This window comes from Struthio camelus, chromosome W (assembly GCF_040807025.1).
Source record: "Struthio camelus isolate bStrCam1 chromosome W, bStrCam1.hap1, whole genome shotgun sequence".
NCBI lineage: Eukaryota > Metazoa > Chordata > Aves > Struthioniformes > Struthionidae > Struthio > Struthio camelus.
In genome coordinates this window covers 47,147,921-47,166,224 of record NC_090981.1, presented here as the reverse complement: position 1 = coordinate 47,166,224, position 18,304 = coordinate 47,147,921, and the positions used below count along the sequence as shown (strand labels likewise).

General features: G+C 44.5%; 1 long non-coding RNA gene across 2 annotated transcripts in view; it reads left to right on the top strand.

Annotated features, from left to right (window-relative positions):
- Nucleotides 1-13,806, top strand: part of LOC104146870 (uncharacterized) — a 56,242-nt gene extending 42,436 nt beyond the window's left edge. Inside the window, exons 4-5 of one of the 2 annotated variants that reach the window (XR_694793.2) lie at nt 566-746; nt 12,738-13,806. This is a non-coding gene — a long non-coding RNA (uncharacterized lncRNA). The remainder of the gene's footprint in view (nt 1-565; nt 747-12,737) is intronic. The other variant, XR_011137541.1, reaches the window with a different exon arrangement.
- The last annotated feature ends 4,498 nt before the right edge of the window (nt 13,807-18,304 follow it).

Sequence of the window (18,304 nt, the reverse complement as noted above, 5' to 3'; positions counted from 1 at the left end):
CACTGCCCTGTGGGCCATGTGTGGACCCGCTGCTCCCACTGCCTTGTCAAAGCCCAGGGGCAACAAGTCAGGACAGAGGCTTGGTCAGCATGTGAGGAACAGGAGGAGCAACCTGGCGCTCGCAGCACAGCACAGACAGGTACCGCAGCATTGCAGGGACACTGCTGAACCGCAGACTGGTCTTTCTCGTTTCCCAGGAGAAGGGAGGGGACATATACTTAGCACCTCACTAAAAGGATTCCAGTTCCAGTCAAACCCAAGTCTCGTTAATGATGCCCTCTTCTCCTTGCCTCAGGCCCCTTTTTACCCTGCTCTGCGCACAGGGAAAGAACAGACATGCAAAGAGCTCGCAATTCACTTCTGCTCAGTGCCCAGATCTGTGACAGGATTGCTCGTTGCCCCACTCTTTCGGACACTTTCTCTAGAATACTGTAACCCTGCTGCGTGCTTGCAGGATTTAGGGTTGTACGGCCATGTAAAGTCATTCTAAGTACAGTTGTTGCTTTCTGTGGCTAAAAAGTAACAAGTAATACTAATAACTTGCTCCTATATATTTCATCTGCAGATCTGCTGTCTACAGGGATTTTACCTGCTCACTATCTCTGATCTCTTTGCCCCTCTGTGACTGGGACACCACTCATGTGCCCAATGTGTAGAATCACGTAACCTTGGAATTACAGAAATGCTGACTGAAGGGAGCCTGGAAGTCTTTCGTCTGATCAGGATTGTCACCAAGACTAGATCAGGTCAGCTGTGGCTTTGCCTGGATGAGTCTTGAAAACCTCCAAGGCTGAGATTCCTCAGCCTCCCTGGATAACCTGCTCCAGTGTTGCACTGCAAAGAAATTTTCCTACCCTCGCAAAGCACAGTTTTTAGCCATTGCCCCTTTTTATATCATCTATCACCACCAAGAATAATTTAGCTCTGTTTTGGCTCTGTTAAGTCCTCTTTGGGTAGTTGTAGCTCACTATTAGATTATTCTTTTGCCTCCCTTTCATATGATTAAATAACACCAGCTCCCTAAGCCTTTTCTTGCAGGTCAGGTCCTCTAGGCCCTCTTCATCTTGATCGACTTTCACTGAACCAGATTCCCAAATTCCCTCTTGAACCGAACTGGGCTCCATTCCAGGTGCAACCTCACCAGCACTGAGGAGACAGGAATAAAAAAAGAGTGCTGGCCACTCTTCTGTTAATGCAGCTCAGCAAGCAGGTTGCCTTATTCACGAGGGGAGTGCCCTGCTGGCTCAGCCTGTAGTCCACTGCAACCCCCCAAGTCCTTTGCAGCAGGGCTGCAACCCAGCTAGTCTTTCCCAGGCCTGTACAGGTGCTTCGGGTTATCCCAACTGCTGCACTTCTGGCTGAACCTCATGGAGTGGCTGCTGGCTTGAACCTCAAGTGTCTTGAGGTCCTTCTGGATTGAAGCCCTGCCATTCGCTGTGTAGGCCATTCTCCCTTATTTAGTGTGATTTGTAGATTTGCTGGAGAGGCTTTCTGCGTCATCATCCACATCACTGATGAACGTATTGAACAGCTTCAACTCAGTATCACAGAAACCAGACCCTTTTCATGTCTGGGCTTCAAGAGATCACATTTCACCTCATTACGCATGTAGGAGGGCCCAGAATAGTAGCCTAAGCCTCACCATTCCCATCAGAACAGTGCCCAGTTTTACTAGACACAGACATCTATCTCCCTGTTTCCCTCCAGCTCCTACACAGCTGTCACCTTCTGCACAGTTGTTCTTATTGTGAGTAAAGATTAGATTTTGCATCCAGCCTGGCTGAGTTTTCTGTTGAGACTGCCATGAGGAAGGCTTAACATGACAGTTGTGTTTGTCTGTGAGAGGGACTTCTGTCTCTTCTAAGAAAAGACTGACACTATTTGCCCCTAGATGGCAAGGGTCACTGAGTAGTTTTGCCTGTCCCGTCAAAAGACAGAAATTGCCTCTCTCTTAAATAAACCTGTTAGTGACTTGTACATCTGCTTAGTCTTCACATCAAAGCTGGTCTCATCAGTCTACAATACCAAGAAGTGCCAACGGGTAATATACATTGAAATGAGGGACAGTGAGGTGGAGGACCATTTAGCCAGCTCAGCTAGGCCTCCTATTCACTCTACAATATGATTATGAGATAGAAAACACTGACAGATAAACAGGTTAAAGCAGAGCTGCCTGCAAGCTATTTCTGTTCTGCAGTTTGTACAGGCAGGTCTGAACTAGCTTTAAAATAGCCATCTTGATTATTGCAAATGCTGTAGTTACAGGAGTATGCTGCTCGACACAGACAGTGACATAGGTGTTCCCTCATCTCCTACATGGCTTTGCAAGCTACACCAAGTCTGCTGCCACAGCTACACTGCCACTAGTGCCTTAACCAAGGCTGGCTGATTAGTCCATGGCTGCACAGCATAGATGTACCGATGTACCTCCTGCGTCTAAAGAGGAGGAACAGTGTTCCAACAATACAATTCAGCTTTAATTTTCGCCTAGAAGAGATGTGGGTAATTTGAACAGCCGGCCTAAGGAGGGCCCCTGCATGGACCATCGAAGAGGTGGCTGGCCAGTCTGTGCAGCTCCTTCAGGGGGGATTCTTCCTCACTTCCCCCTTTTTGCAGATCCTTTTATCTTCTTGCAAATATCATTGCTGTTAAGGTACATTTCTTCCTAATGCCACACACATTTTTAACATTGCTTATGTGTACTGCTTTTTCATATTATTTACCTAGCAAGCAGAAGGATTAAAGGGACTGCTTTATTTACTGCTACACAAATGCTCTGCATCAGTGACAGCATCTTTGGATATGCACACAGCTACCATTTAACGACTCGCAGATATGGAATTTCTATGCTTGTTACAGTGGGGATGTATTTTATAAGATGACTGCCTCTGACAGCACACCAGTCCTGGCATACCTTATGGTAGCATATTATGGCAACAATTCATGACGGATGTCCTTTTGCTATGAATCCGTTTTGCTTTAAACTTGGTGTATCACAGTGCTGAAACAGATAGCACAGTACACGCTTCTCGGTAGCAATGATGTGACGTCAATTTCCCCTCTTCTGTTTTCACCCTCCCATTGTCCTATAGGGAAATGCTAACCCATCAGTGTCTGAAGGAATGGCCATAGTTATTTTTGATGTAGCAAAAAGAACAGAAGAGACCATATTACCCTTTGTGATGTGAATAATAACTAGATAAAATATCTGAAGGGTATTTATTCAACACATGAATTAAATTTCAGGGCTTCAAAAATAAACATCAGTGGAAGTTTAAAAATATACTTCGCCAAGTGCTATTTTTACAGGGTTTTTATTTGCTGAATTACTTTTGTTTTTACAGGAGATGACATTTAGCTATGATGGGAATATATTTTATACTCTTTAATAGGTTATTCTAAAATTAATTAACTGCTTATGTGTAAAGCAGTTATTTAAGGAGAGGTCACGAAGGACCAGATTCTCTAGGACAGCATGTCTGCTTAATCTTAAGAACATAAGGACGGGGTCAGGACACAAATCCATGTAGCCCAGTAACCTGCTTCCCACGGTGGCCAAGGTCACAGCTGCTATTGCAGGAGCCAGGCTGGCACGTCCCACAGGCTCCCTGTACCACTGGGTTAGAGGCCGCACCGCAGCACACGGGGAACCTCCCCACATCTACTGCCCTGGCAAACAACAGGCTGGGGCATGGGGGATCTGCATGCACCATAATTGCCACCAGCCTGCTCTGGTGTTGGGCGACGGGCAGCGAGGAGATAGCTGGGGGAGAGGAGTGTTTGTGCATCAGCAGCCCAGGCCCTCGTCCCAGCTGGAGGGGCTGGGCCAGGCTGGGGCGGACTGAGGATTCGTGCACCCTTGCAGCTGACAGCCTTCTTGTGCTTCATGGCCCTCTCTGCAGCTCTGCCCACTGCTCTGCCACCCCTAGCCACCTGCTTGGCCGTTCCCACAGTACCTGCCACGAGGCAGCCGACTTCCTGCCCGCCTGGCAGCTTTCTGCCTTCTGCTTGAATCTGAATCCCCAGAGGATTGAATCCTTCACCCCAGAGGTGAAGCTGGCTGTTATGCAGGTTTAAATGGCAGGACAGATCTTTTCAGCTTGGATGGGAGACGGCAGCAGAAGCAAGGACACTTGTAGCACATAACTTTGCTTGGGGGCAGCTTGAAGCTCACCTTTGTGCTTGCTTGGTTCCGCCAGCTGCAGGGAGAACGTAGACTGGTGCGAGTCAGGGAAACTGGAGACAGCAGACCGCAGATCCTGTCCTTTGTTCTCTGTCTTGCAAGATGGCTAAATGCCAACTCTTAATTATGTTTCAGCATTTTCCCTTTTAATGTTAACGTCAGTGTTAATTAAAGAAAGCCAGTGCCACTCGATTCATCTAGGCCAAGATGGCCAGTCATTCCAGAAGTAAATAGGTACAATCCTTTTCATTTTACTGGATTTGCATTTACTTACATACTGTATTTATTTGGCCTTCTGCCTCTTAAAATTATGCTCCGAGAACAGAAGAACATTTTGTTTGGCAAATTACCTTTGAGTCACCCTTTTTTTTTGGAAAGGCTAGGCATACAGGTACCTTTCTGGACTTCTCTGTCTTGGGATGTGGCATGAAATAATATGCTAAGTAATTTGATCCAGCAATTAAAAGCAAGGCATGAATTACACTAAACTATCACAGAGAAAAAATTAATACTCTCGTAGCTATACTAATACTGTAAATAAAATATCACGGGTGATTATAAACCAATTTATGAGCCAAACCATCCCAGAAAAATGTGAGAACTTCCTAAACATGCAGACAATCACAGATCTGTGATTGTCTGTAGGGCAAGGTCTGTAGGGCCTGATTCTTAGAAGACCTGAGACCTTGCTTCACAGTTTAATCCGAAGTCAATGAGAGTCCTATTATCGGAGGAGTCTAGAACTACTGTGTCAGCAGATTGCATGAGTATTCAGCTATATATGTCAGTCATAACTTTCTGTTAGTTTTTAAAAGCCTCCTAAAATTTGATGTTGTTTGGTACCAGTTAATATTCCTTATTGCTTCTGAGGGCAAAGGTAAGAAGGAGGAACTCCTTAAGTTAGTAGGTTTGAGACCTCATTTCTGAAATTTTGACCCATGTTCACACCTGACAGCCTTTATGTCAATTCTGACATTCTCTGATGAAAAGATGAAAAACAAATGAAAGGTGTTGCCCTGGGTGATGCGAGAATTAAATTTCTTAATGGGCTGTGGTATAGCATGCTGAATTTTTTACTTAACCTCACAACATTGTACAGGAGATACCAATATCAGCCATTATGGACAATCCTATGCTATCACAGACAGCCACATCATCTGATTCTTTTCATTAATTCCCAGTACAGAGAGCAAAAGAACTGGCAGAATACTGAAGGGTGGTGAATGAAGAGATAATGAGGCTTAAATCATAGTTCACAAACAACTAACATTGTAAAAAAAAAAGTCCAGATCTGGTCATCTCTTAGCTGATCAAAACTGAGTATATATCACTGCTTATTATCTTATTTATATTATCTTATATATCTTAACAAACTTCTTCTTCAGCTAAAGGGGTAAAGATCTGTTTCTGTAGCAGGAAATTGAGGACTTAAGGCTATTGTCACAAGAATTTCCACGTTTATAATGGAGTGGAAACAGGGCAGCCCTTATGGCCATGGACTTTGTCATGCAACGCATGGGTCCAACAGGTCTAGCAAGAGTGATATGCTGATCTCCTACCTATTTACTTGTCACAGTCATAAAAGTGTGTTTCAGGGGCAGACAATAAGCACTCGTCTAGAAAAGTTGTTTTGAGAGTCATGAAATCAATCGTCTGTGAAGCAGCAAGGATTGATTAGATGGTCAATCCATACTGCCTGGCCATTCTGGCAGAGCAGGCCAGATTAATATCTTGGGGAGTACCTTGCGGGCTGTACAATGTGGCCCATCGCACACACTGCACAGGACCAGCATGCGCTTCCTACTTGTGAGTGAACGCTTAATGAGTGTGTCCTTCACTGCATGTGTGCCGATCTGCTACTAAACATGCACTGACCACAGAGCAAGCCACTTTTACTTCAGGTGACATGGTGTCCCAATGAGGTGATACTGGAGGGACTGAAGGGACAAGAAAAAGAAAGTGATTAGCAAAAGATAACCAAAACAAGTCATATGGTCCCTGTCATAGAGGGGCTTTCCATAGGCCCTTCTGAAAGGATAACTGTTGTTTTGGTGGGCTGAATCCAATTCAAAGATCATCAGTCAGATGCTCTTGGATAGGATGAGCCACTTTGTAGATTTGCAGTGTGTTGATCCTTCTGATCTCCCTTCAGAGGAGGTTTTTCAGATTGTGGTGTGACCGTCCTGTAGCGCATGTTTACCTTCAAGCCAAGCACGAGCAGAATGGGAACATCTCAGGCCTCTGAAAAGCTTTCAGAACAGTGGCAGTAAGCAGATGATCTGAGATTTCCACAGCTGGAATCATTGCAGCCTTTGATTAACACATTTGTGGTTCTCACTTACTAATACTCTATCCCAGCACTAGAGCTAATGGGAAGCACCATTTGATCTTACCCAAGTCAGGCACTGAACCCACTGTCTGTGACTCCTTTTCCTCCCTCGAGCTCTACTTGTCACATCTTTCAGAGGACAACAGCATCCAGAGTCACAGAAAAGTTATTGCCTATATTTGCTACTTCCTCCTGTGAGAGCAGCAGGAGAGGGGCATAGCTGTATGTGGCAGGTAGGGAAAGGAGTGCTCTGTTCCCTACTGCGAGTGCAACACCAAGATGTCTGCAGAGGCAAGCAACAGGCTCTGCTCTCTGCTACTCAGCACCATGATGCTGGATGGATGGAGGGATGACATCTCTTAGGGCCTTAGCTTGGGCTACGTGGTGGGAGAAAAAAGGATTGCTTTTTCCCAGAGCTCCAGCTGAGTGATGGGGCAAAAGAGAGGGCAGGCACTCCAGTATCGAACCCCATCGCCACTGGCCAAGCCCAGTGCCCATGCACCGGGGTTGAAAGCAGTGTGGCAGCCAGACTTTCGGCTGGGTCTCCAGCAACTGTCAGCCCTATCCTTGCTGCACACATTTATTTTGTCCTCTCTGTCCTCCCCAAATGGTAGTGGAGCAAGTACCCTGTCATATCATCCTCATTGCAAGTGTGTTTTAATGCTGTTAAGCAGATTTCCCACACCACGCTTGTCCCTTCTTCTCCATTGATCAACTGATGAGCGTGCACCATCCCCTATTATTTGTGCATTTTCCCAAGTGAGTTTTCCTGCCCATGGATTTAGAGTATTCCTATGAAAATCTCTTCTGCACTGCTCCATCTCTTTTCCTTAATCTAAACAAATCTGGATACTGCAGCTTCTCTGTTGATTTAGTGAAGGTCCTATAACAGGGGTTCAGCAGAGTTTATCTACTTTTAACTGGGCAGTATGGAGTTTAGCCATACTCCCAGCCTGGCCTGTGCTCAGTAAGTTTCCTCCTTTTTTGGCCATCACATTATTACTTTACTCCCATTGTTTGGCCCTTCCTTGCCCAGTAACATTTTCTCAACAGATGGGTACTGTACTTGTCAATCGAAAGATTGATAGATAATTAGTAGGAGATGTTCTTGTGGACCAAGTGGCTCAGTTAGGTGCCAAGTTGAAAGCGGCAGGGGGCTGCAGAGTGACTCAGTATCCCCAGCTATAAAACTGGGACAGTAAGGTCCCCCCTTTGGGGGGAAATGCATTGAAAAGAGTTGAGGAAAATCCTGTGAAAATCCAGTGTTCTTCTAACTCATTAAAGTGAAGCAAGTACTTTGGAAAAAAAAAATCTGGGAGGCGAGCTGCCTCGATTTTCACAGGTTCACAGAACAGGAAGTATTTGTCACCCTGAATAGGCTGTGAAATGTATTTTTAACATGTTTAATTACAATTGGCATTCCTGCAGCACAGTATAATGCTAGAGGTGGCCAGCTCTCTGGAAAGTGATCGTTACGACATTAGCAGTGTGGGAGCCCTGCGGGGGAAACTGTAAGCCAGTTTCTAGCTCCCTTTTATCATTAAATAATCTTTAAAAGCTAAGCTATCTGCTTCATTTTAAGTGGCTGAACAGTAAGCATTTTCTCCAAAACAATACTAAAAGCAGGGATAACTTCGTTTTAGAGTCAACCATATCGGCCTTCCACTCAGTAATGATACGAACGTCATTACCTTTGCTGTAAGATGGTTATTTCTGTCCACTTGTAATTATGAACCGCATAGATACACATATACATGCATACATACAAATGCTGCCTGCTTCATTCATGGTGAGAAGTGTTTCTTATCTTCTAAACCCTTACAATTAGATACTCACAAAAATTGTAACTCCTTTCCCTTTATGAAGTAATAGCTTTGCACACCCAGTGGGGAATTTTCGATGGTACTGGACTGTTAAATTGTCATGGAAATAGGCCCTATTGGGATTCATCCCTGAATTCATTCTAGTATCTCCCTTCCAACTCCACCAGGCAAACTGCTGAAACGTCACTCTCTTTATTCCCCATATTGCCCACTTTCCTCACTAATGTGGTGTTTCCCTTACTCCCACAGTAAAATATGAGTGACAACAGAAATGAAGAGCCATGTAGCTGTGGTTATGGCATTACTTACTCGGCTGAGAGCTGCTGCTGCACTGCAGCAGCTTCAGCAGCAGCACTTCAACAGCAGCTGCAGCTGCTGCTGCTGCTGAAGCCACCCAGGCATGGCTGTTCCCATGTCTTGTGGCTGGGAGTGCATGCATACTTGGAAGTGCTGTTGGGAGCAAAAATCCTCCAGCCCCCTTGGCATCTCTGGTAAACCCACCTCTGATATCAGGCAGGGATTCCTCACCATTTACAGTGGGGTCATGTTTACCATTGAGAGCCAGCTCAGGGGCTGGAAGGAGTGTGTGAGTGTGTGTGCGTACATGTGCGCTTATGCACGTGTGAGTGTGTTTGTCAGGGCAACACTGCTCATGGGTTAAATATCCCTGCTAAGAGAGAGGTTTCATTAGTGCTTGTATGGCCCCATGCTGTCCCCTGAGGGAGCCAGACAGCTTCCAGGGCCTGGAATAGTAGCCCTGCATGGCACTGCTTTTATTGTATAAGCATACCAGTATGTATAGGGACAGGTCAGGTGTATCTGACATGGTGTTGCACTGTATGATAGAGCTATGTCTTGTGCCATGATGTGCCAAAACATATACAGATGCCTGCTATGATGTAACTTGAAAACTGTTGGCTAGAGCTACTCTGAGAAGGGATGCAGTGTGAGTACAAGGAAGATGGTGGCAAACACACCGTTTCTTCCACTGGGTTCTTCCAAATCAGACTGAAAAGCAAGGGAAATAGGTACTGAATCCATGAATAAACTGGTCGTTTCCCGCTGCAACCCTGTCTTTCAAGGGAGTGATAAATCACCTGGTAGCTTACCCTAAGTTAAAGGTGGTTATGGACATCCTATTCCAATCAGCCACAAGCCACAAGGAATCTTGCCCTCAGGCTGGATTAACTCTTGGTGGCAAGAGAACCCACAAGGTCAGCCTCACCCTCATTTTCATCCCATTACCTCTTCCTCAAATTCAGTGCTTTCTTTACCAGCATCTGTTATGGACTTTCTCGCCTCTTCAAACCGACTTTTCCTCATTTCAGCTTTAGCAAGATTGTAAAGTATTAGGATTACTAAACATTGGACCAGATTCCCAATTCTTTAACATCTATTCATCCACACTGTTTCTCAAAAGAGCAGAGAACTACTATGGATTTACAATAACATGACCAGATTAGTGTCTTCCTAGCACCTCTACAGCAGTATTTTAAACATACTTGTTTTCTACAGAAATGCAGTGTGGTATTCAAATAAGGCCATACCTCAAAGTTATAAGTTTGCCACTACAGTTAATTCATCTTGCACCATCCTCTGTCCTCATTACATTTTTATTATAAGAATTAATACATTTTGCCATTTGCTATTCTGGTTACAATCATGAAGAAGTCGTGAGAATGAATACATTTTGTACCACTTTGTCCTCGTTATAATTTTAAGATGTTCTCTAGAATGGATTAATTCAATGCCACTTTTCACTCTTTATCCTGAGAAGGAAAATTAAAACAGCTACGAAACTCCAGCAGGCACTGTTCTCTAGCTATTTTGTTATCAGTCTAGAGATTTTATCAAGAAGAAAAATAATAATAAAATATTTAATTCTGTTTGAGAGAGAATGCAGAGGGAATGAGAAAATGGTGCAGATGACCCAGTCCTTGCTACTGTCTCAATGTCATAAACTCATGCCCTGTTCAGATGCTGTAATTATAAAGATACGATTTTCATTAATTCACTATTTCTCAAGCAGAGTGAAAAAAATATTTAAAAATTAACAGTAGCACTATTTAGAGTTCTGCCATCCAGCTTCCCCAGAAATGTTTGTCATTTCCTGTTCATCATGCAAACCTGAAATAAAAATAAAGCCAAAGAAGTAGAATATACTCAAAGAAGAGCACATCATATTAGTAACTGAGGTATACAAAATCTATCATAGATGACCAGGAAGATAATGCCAATGCATTTATCCTAGGATTTGATCATATTCCCCTTAAATCAGAAATAAACTTTCTATTGATTGCTACGGGTGTTGGATCAAACCTGTGCTCATCATGTGGAAACCAAGCTCAAAGCAGCTTGAAGGATTTTCCTGCACTGGGTGAGTGATCTCTGCCAGGCACTGATTGCAGTCATCTCTTTCCTGAGTACCGCACTCTTTTAAGTAGCACTGCCTCAGATCCTGATGAAGACTTGCTCTTTTTTTGGAGCAGCGCATTGAGATGGCTGACGTTTAACAGAAGAATGGAGTTTAAAGGATTCCCAATGAATGAAACATGGTCTGCAGATATCCTAATGGGTAGAGAAATGAGAGCCTTCAGGGAAAACTCATATAATCATCATTAAAAAGCTGAGCTAGGATGTTGTACTTCTGCCATACTCTCCCAGTAGCACTCCCAGTAAGATATACTAGATAAGATACTAAATTAAGAAAAATTCCTTCTCCATAGGTGAGACAAACAGAAACTGAAAACATGGTAAAATGGGGCCTGACGTACCTTTCTCAATAGCATAGAACAGGAATAATTCAGCTAAAGTTATTTGAGGTGCATGACTGTGAAACCAATAATTCCCCCTTAATATGACACAAGAAGGGAAAGATGGATTACATCACATTATACATTAGCGGTCACTGCTATGTTGTTAGTGAGCATCTAGTGGTCTTCCTATGTCTGCAGAGCTCTTCTTCATGCCCAACTCTCTTATTCTTTCTTAGATTGGGACTATATCCTCACAGCACATACATATCCAGAGCACGCATTATTGCATGCTAAAACTAAACCTTCATCTTCCTACTTTACCCTGGGAGGGGAAGGGGGAATGACGAATGGTTGCCAGGTTGCTTCTAAGACACAAATGGACAAGAAATCCAAGTTTTGATGCTTCAGACCTTGGAAATGAGCTTTTCCCCTCAAAACTCCAATTCAGATATGGATCATCTCAAAAGTGAAGGGAATTTGTTGCTGCCTACAGGTGTTTTTTTTTGATCTGGTGTACTAAATAACTGTGTGATCCTGACTCCCCCTGGACATACACTTATATCACAGTTGACACCCTTGGAGGCAGCCTATTACTGAACTAAAAATGAACTTTTTCTCACTTACTCATCCAAGCAGCCGCTTTGCATCGAGTGAGGGACTTGTGTTAGGGACAGACCGGAGAAACGTCACCTGCGGCCGCTGCTCTTCATCTCCCCTGCGGCTGGCTCAAGGCCTTTGCAGGGCCTGACACTACATAAACTCTAAATTCACTTAACATAATAATGAAAGGAACGTCCCTTTGCATGCAGACAGCAGCAAATTCTTTATTTTTAACCTTTGGATCTATTAAAAAGAGTTATAAGGTTTCTAATGAGCGGCATTTACCATTTTAAATTATTTCAGCCTGAAATTGCACCTGGTTTCCTGCTACACAGTTTGAAAGATTTATAGGCCCAGATTCTCAGGACTCTCCGAAGAAAAGTGGGGGCGGGGAGCAAAGGAGGGAAGCTGCCAGGGAAAAAATAACTTTGCCTTTGTCAGGGCACTGCGGGCACCCCTGGCCCTCACTGTCCCTGTCCGTCCCGGGGCCTCCCTCCACCCGGCCCCTGCCCAGCCACAGGCCCGATCCCGACCCCGACCTGCAGGCCCCACGGCCACCCGTGCCTTGCTCCCTCGGGGCGGGGGACGGGCCCTGGCAGCCAGGCCGTGCCCTGCCCTGCCCTGCCCCACCAGCAGCCCCCACCGACACCAGCCTTCAGCCGTGTCTGAGGTGCCAGCCCCCGTAGCACCCTGACAGTCCTCTGGCATTTCAGGATGTGTCTGCATCACCCTGCACCAACCGTGCGGTGGAGCAGTTTGGGGTACGCTCCACTCACACTGGCCATCAAACATCCCAGCCCACTGGTGATGAGGGGACGTGGCCCTGGGGGTCCTGGCCAGGAGGCTTCCGGGCAGCCCCTTCGCCCCGGGATTTGACACACCATCTGCGCTAGGCCTAGAGCGAAGCGCGGGCCAAAGGCTTGGCTCAACAGGGCTTAGTCATTGCCAAAGGGTGGGAAATGTTTTTTAATGAGCAAAAGCGCTCCATTTGATGTTGCATGTTTGCTCTGATGGAAATCTTAATTTTTCTTAATTGTTTCCTATAGGTATTCACAGAAGGCATTCTGGGTCAGCACGGTGTTTGCAAAGAGTAGATGCGGCATGAAAATACAAGGGATGCGATTGGAAGTGATCCTGTTCTTCAAGCATAAGTAACACTCCAGCACCAGCTTGGTACTGCACAGTGTCCCCTCTCATCTGGCCTCGCACAGCCTGGGACGTCTTCCAGCCCATATATGAGCCTGTGCAATGTTTATCTCCCCTGGGCCCACATCCTCACTGCTTGGTCTTGCTGCATGCTTTCCTCACTGTATCTTATTCAGCTGGTTCTTGATTGTGGTTTGTTTTTTTAATAAGTATTGATAATTAAAAATATATTTTAGATTTTGATGAAGGCTGCACTGATAGGAGATCTGAGAAAATCAAATGTACCTCCAAACCCCTCATGAAGCTAATAAGGAGATACTATGACAGGGCTAAAGCTATGACACAAAGCAAGAAACCTGTGGTAGTTTACTCAGTTACTTTTAAAATGTAATACAGCTTTGATCACCTGTCTATCATGTAGATTTGTAGCCAGACAGGAAAGCGAAGCTCTTGCTACACAAGCTATTAATTTGTTTATATGCCATACTGGGTTTGACTTGACACTGGCATTATTTTTCTATTAATACAGGTAATTAAGATTGCCAAAGGAGAAGAAGTGCTTATTCACATCTAGGCTAGACTGTTGTCTGCCTTAAGACCAACTTTTGATTGATTTTTCAAACCAAAAAGATTATTCAAACAGAAAAGTGGGTGTATTTTATAGATACATGGAAAAAGAAACTTCAGTGCATATTTCTCATTTGTATATGACATACATTTCACATTACAATTACCTACATCTTCAACAAATCTAGAATCTCTTCATTTCTTATCCCACTCTGAAATTCTTGCCTATGATGAATCCTGGGAAATCAATTGGTTTAACTACAGAAGGCTGGTATGCTCACAATTAAATACTCTCTCAAGTCTCTCTGTATTCTGTCTGTATGTATTTTAATGAAGTTTTTGTTAGTGACAGAAGCCTTCTCTGTTTCAGCTTAAACTTTAGCAGACCCTTTGGGGATCTATAAAAAGAAACGTTCCTGGAACATTAAAGCAGAATTTTCACAAACTTCTTCTATCCCCTGTGCATCAAATCTACTTCCATCCGTCACACCGCATTAAATCATGCAAATACAGTCACGCAATATGATTGGCAAACTGGATCAATCATGCTCCTAATCATTGAAAGGTGATAGAGTAGCCCAAGATATCTGAAAAGATGCCAGGTGCCTGAAAGAAACTGATTTTAAAGTGAGTCGTTTTTCATGCCTTTGAGAAGACCATCTTCCCCTCACAGAGGGCTGCCTGGCATATCCTCTGCTCGAATTTTGTTGCAGGGCCTGTAATTAGCAACTAATAAAATCCCTTCCTCCCTTCTCCCCCCACCCTATCCCTAGCCTCCCTGTAGGCCAGCAGCAGGTGCTCCTATTTTCAGATGTATGTGAAATATCTGCCAAATCATTTGGCACATTTCAACTAGAAATGTGCCAAATTACCTGTCATAGCTAAACTGCCTTTTTAAAAGAAAGATAAATGCTCTCGCTGCTCAAATTGTGTGGAACGAGAGTGCCCTCCCGTGGACCTGGGCTGCTGGTGAGGCAGTCTCCCCACACCCCTGTCCCCTGGAGCCACTGGCCACCCTGAGGTGCCCCTTGTGGGCGAAGGTGCCCACTGGCACCCACTTATCCTTGCCACTATCCCATCAGCTCTGACAAGCTGGAGGGGCCACAAAATGTCCCATCAACCACAAGCCTGTTGTGACCCAAGGCCATGGCAGCTGGGTGCTCACCTGGGCAGACATATCTTCCAGAGCAATAGGCGACACAATCCTCCACTCTGTCCTCACCCCCAGTTGTAGTGTCTGTTCCTGGGTCTGACTGAATTCTTCCACCCACAGGATGAAATGAAATACCAAAGATCTGGGGGAAGGAGGTTTAACTTTCTGCATGTAGGATAGCTTCCAGGAGACTGGGCCCGAAACAGAAGACACTCAGCTGCAAGGCTTGGTACAGAGTCAAACTGTGGTAAAGGAACAACATTTTCTTTAGGAACAGCTTTAGAACTGGATGAAATTATTTACAAAAGTAGTCACTTTGGCATACAGCTCCTCCCAGCAGAGGGGAACGTGACAAGTGAGAGCAGGTGACAGGCCCTCCCTGGCTCTGAAGGTCTCGTGGCATGCAGGGCAAGAATGGTTTAAAACACTCCAGATCCACAGTAAAGACAGTGAGAAGTGGGACTGTTTTGGTGGAACTGGGCTGAGATGTTCCTCTGTGAACAGTGCTCTGTACTTTTGATGCTAGCAAAATCTTTTGATATGAGATCAGAACTTCTTGGTTTCACTTATGGTTCCAGTCAAATAAGTGAATTAGCCTTTACTGGAGATGCCAGTGAGATGCCACTGGGAGACCTGGCTTTGCCTTTCAGGCCTGTGTAGCATGAAGTATCAGCAAAGAGAAGAGGCGAGGCCACATCACAGCATCGCTATAAGGTCAGTAGCAACACAATCACACTGGGCACTTGTCTGCTCCACACTACCACAGCTCGGAAAGAAAACCATAATGGAAGGAAAACTGATGAAATCTCAGGACCAGGAAAATGCCTAATCTCGGCAGAACGCATTTTGGAATGGAACAAACTTTTTGAAGGACAGAGGAAGGGGGAGGTGTTTTATTGTTAATAACAGTTGATGACGACAGATGAAATTCTCTTTCATCTGCTGTTTGAGGCCTCATTCTTGGATTTTTTCCTAATTTTTTTTTCCTTTTATCATGATCTCAGGCTCTCTCTTTGGAGATTTTAATTATCTTACCATGCGCTCCTCCGGAATGAATAAATTATTATTTTATTTATAGCTGTCTTTATAAAAGATACTTCAAAACCTAAACTATCAGAAACTTAACTGCTTTCAGCCTAACTGCAGCCAGTAACACTTGACACTGCTTTTTTCCCTTGCTATCATCTTCTCTCCCTCCTACTAACACACAGACCCTCGGATGACCAGACTGTAGGTGTAATAGTAAGGCAGGACTGATCCCAAGCCTGTGTCTCTGAAAGAGCCATCACACCACGTCGCAAAGCTTTGCCTTTTCAAACCCATCTGAGTAAAGGAGCAGCCCCCAGGGTAATCTTGTAATTATCCACAGCTCAGCTATTGCAAAGCAGAGTGCAGCCTGAGCCCACTTATCAACTTTTCACTTATCTGGGATGATTATTTTAAATACAGTAAAGTCTCCAATAAAAAAGGAAATCATTTAATCCAGCCCTGTGACTGTACCGAGTAGGATTCTGGTTTGCATAGGCTCTTTTACGTCAGTCATCAGCAAAGTCACTGAGCACCTTCTGGTCATGCATTAAGCAATGTGACTAGCATCTGTCACATGTTTGTTTTCTCCTCTTTTACCCAGGGGAGAAGCATCTCTGTGAGTTTGTGCCACTGGCACCTTCCTGAGCCATGTAGCAGTTTTTCAGCCTGATGCCTTCTTATATCTTTTTTCTTCATAGGCGACTGTTAACAGCCTCAGAATGGGGCTAACTTTAAAATACCTACCATACAAAGCTAACATCTACTATCATTATCATCACTGTACAGCTTACCTTTCCACGGCACCTGTCAAACCAAAGCAAGCCAATGAAATAGCACTGAAATGCTACCTCCTTGGGGTAGAAGAGTGGCTGATACTGCAGCACATACTACATAACTAGAGGAGAAATGTCATTTTGGACAAGGACATAAGAACGAATTACACTAGGAAAAACATCTAGCATGCACACAGGAAAGATCTCAGAGTGTAGAGAGGTGTCCTCCCAAAGATGCCTTCACAGCGTGCAGCTTGGAGCTTATTTGCTTCAGAGACATAATGTTCTGGGCTGCTCTTATAAAGAAACTTCAATTCTCCAGACTGGTATAAAGCTATAGCGGTCTCAGACCGCTCACTCCACTCTCCAGACAGGCCGCTTACCTGCCCATACTTGAACTGCTGTGAAAGCTCTGGGGAACCCACCACCACTATAAGGTGTTCCTTCTCCCTAGCTATAGCCAAGGATGAGAGAAGGACTCTTCTGATAACCCTCATGCTGCAGAGGCAGCAGCGTCAGAGGCCTAGGCCTAGGCTCAGAGGAAGGTTTTTCAAAAGAAAATGACAGTGGTATTTTTGATTTCTTAAATAACTTCATTACAAATCCAGGATTGTGAGGAGGGCTTTCTTTCTTTCTTTCACATTATTTTAAGCAGAAGCTGAGTTCTGTTGCAAACCTGATTATTTGGAGTGAAAATATGACCCTGTCAAAGTTTACAGGGAGTTCAACACTGACTTCAGCAGTTAGGATTTCGCTATCCAAACGTAGACCCTGGGAAAACCATAGGGAAGTGCTTGTGTTACCTAGGTCCGGTGATCACATTCAGAAGTAATTCTGACTGTTAGGAACCAAACTCCCACCACGAGTTAGCTGGACACAGACCCAGTAGCGCTTAAAAGTACTCTCACATAGGAATTTGATGCCTAAATACTTTTTGGGTCTTTGGCTCTTCGCTCTCTCTTTTTTTTTTTTTTGTTGGCTATAACATTGATAAGTTCAAAGGCAGAGAGCAAGGCCTGGGTGTAGGGGGGGGTGTCTGTGCCTGTGTGTATCTCTGTGTGTGTGTGCATGTGTGTGTGTGTGTGTACGTGTGTGGTGCTCACAGGCTGCAGGGGCTCTGCAATCACTTTTAGCAGATACATCTACAGACATGATTCAACACTTGGCAGCCCATAAAACTACCTCTCTCTCTCACTTGCTCTCTCTCTCTCTGTACTGAAATACTCTGTCTTTCCAGTCTTATGACATTTACCATACTGTCTAAATGCATCCTATGACTAAAGTGATAATAATATTTTCCCTCTGCGCCTACCTTGCCTTCAGGAAGAAGCTGTGGAGAGGCTGAGACTGGCTCTGTAAGAATGAAGGTGTAGCCATGGGATAACTTGCACAAGTTGCTGGAGCTCTGAATCACACAAGCTTCATAGTTATTTTTCTTGGCTGAGATGTGCAATGGTGCAACTGTTTTGACTTTATACAAGAAGGAAGGAGCAGAAGCGGGAAGGATTCTGCTTTGGGAGAGACCCTAACTAGAATTCACACCATCAATGAGGGTTGTAGGTCACTCACGGCCTGAATTCATTCACTTTGAAAGCATAACCCTAGGCTCATGGAGTGCCTTGAGACATATGGGCCCGTGACAAAATGGCTGCCCATGGTCCAAACTGTGGTTGGATAGCTCTGAAGAATGGCACATTTCCTCCCCAATTTTTTTTTTCCTCTAGGGAGAGACTGTCTAAGTCAAAAAGCCTTGTAGTGCCACCTGCAGTAGGCAGTCATTCAGCTATTTGATTTTCTGCACGGTATGCCACTTTTTTGCAGCAGTACAATAACAATTTCCACTGCAAATTATTAAATAATAATAGGTGTGACATAGTCCCCAGGCACTTGAGCAGGTGCAGCATAAACAAGGCCCTATTCCTCCCTGTGCCTGAAGGATATCTAC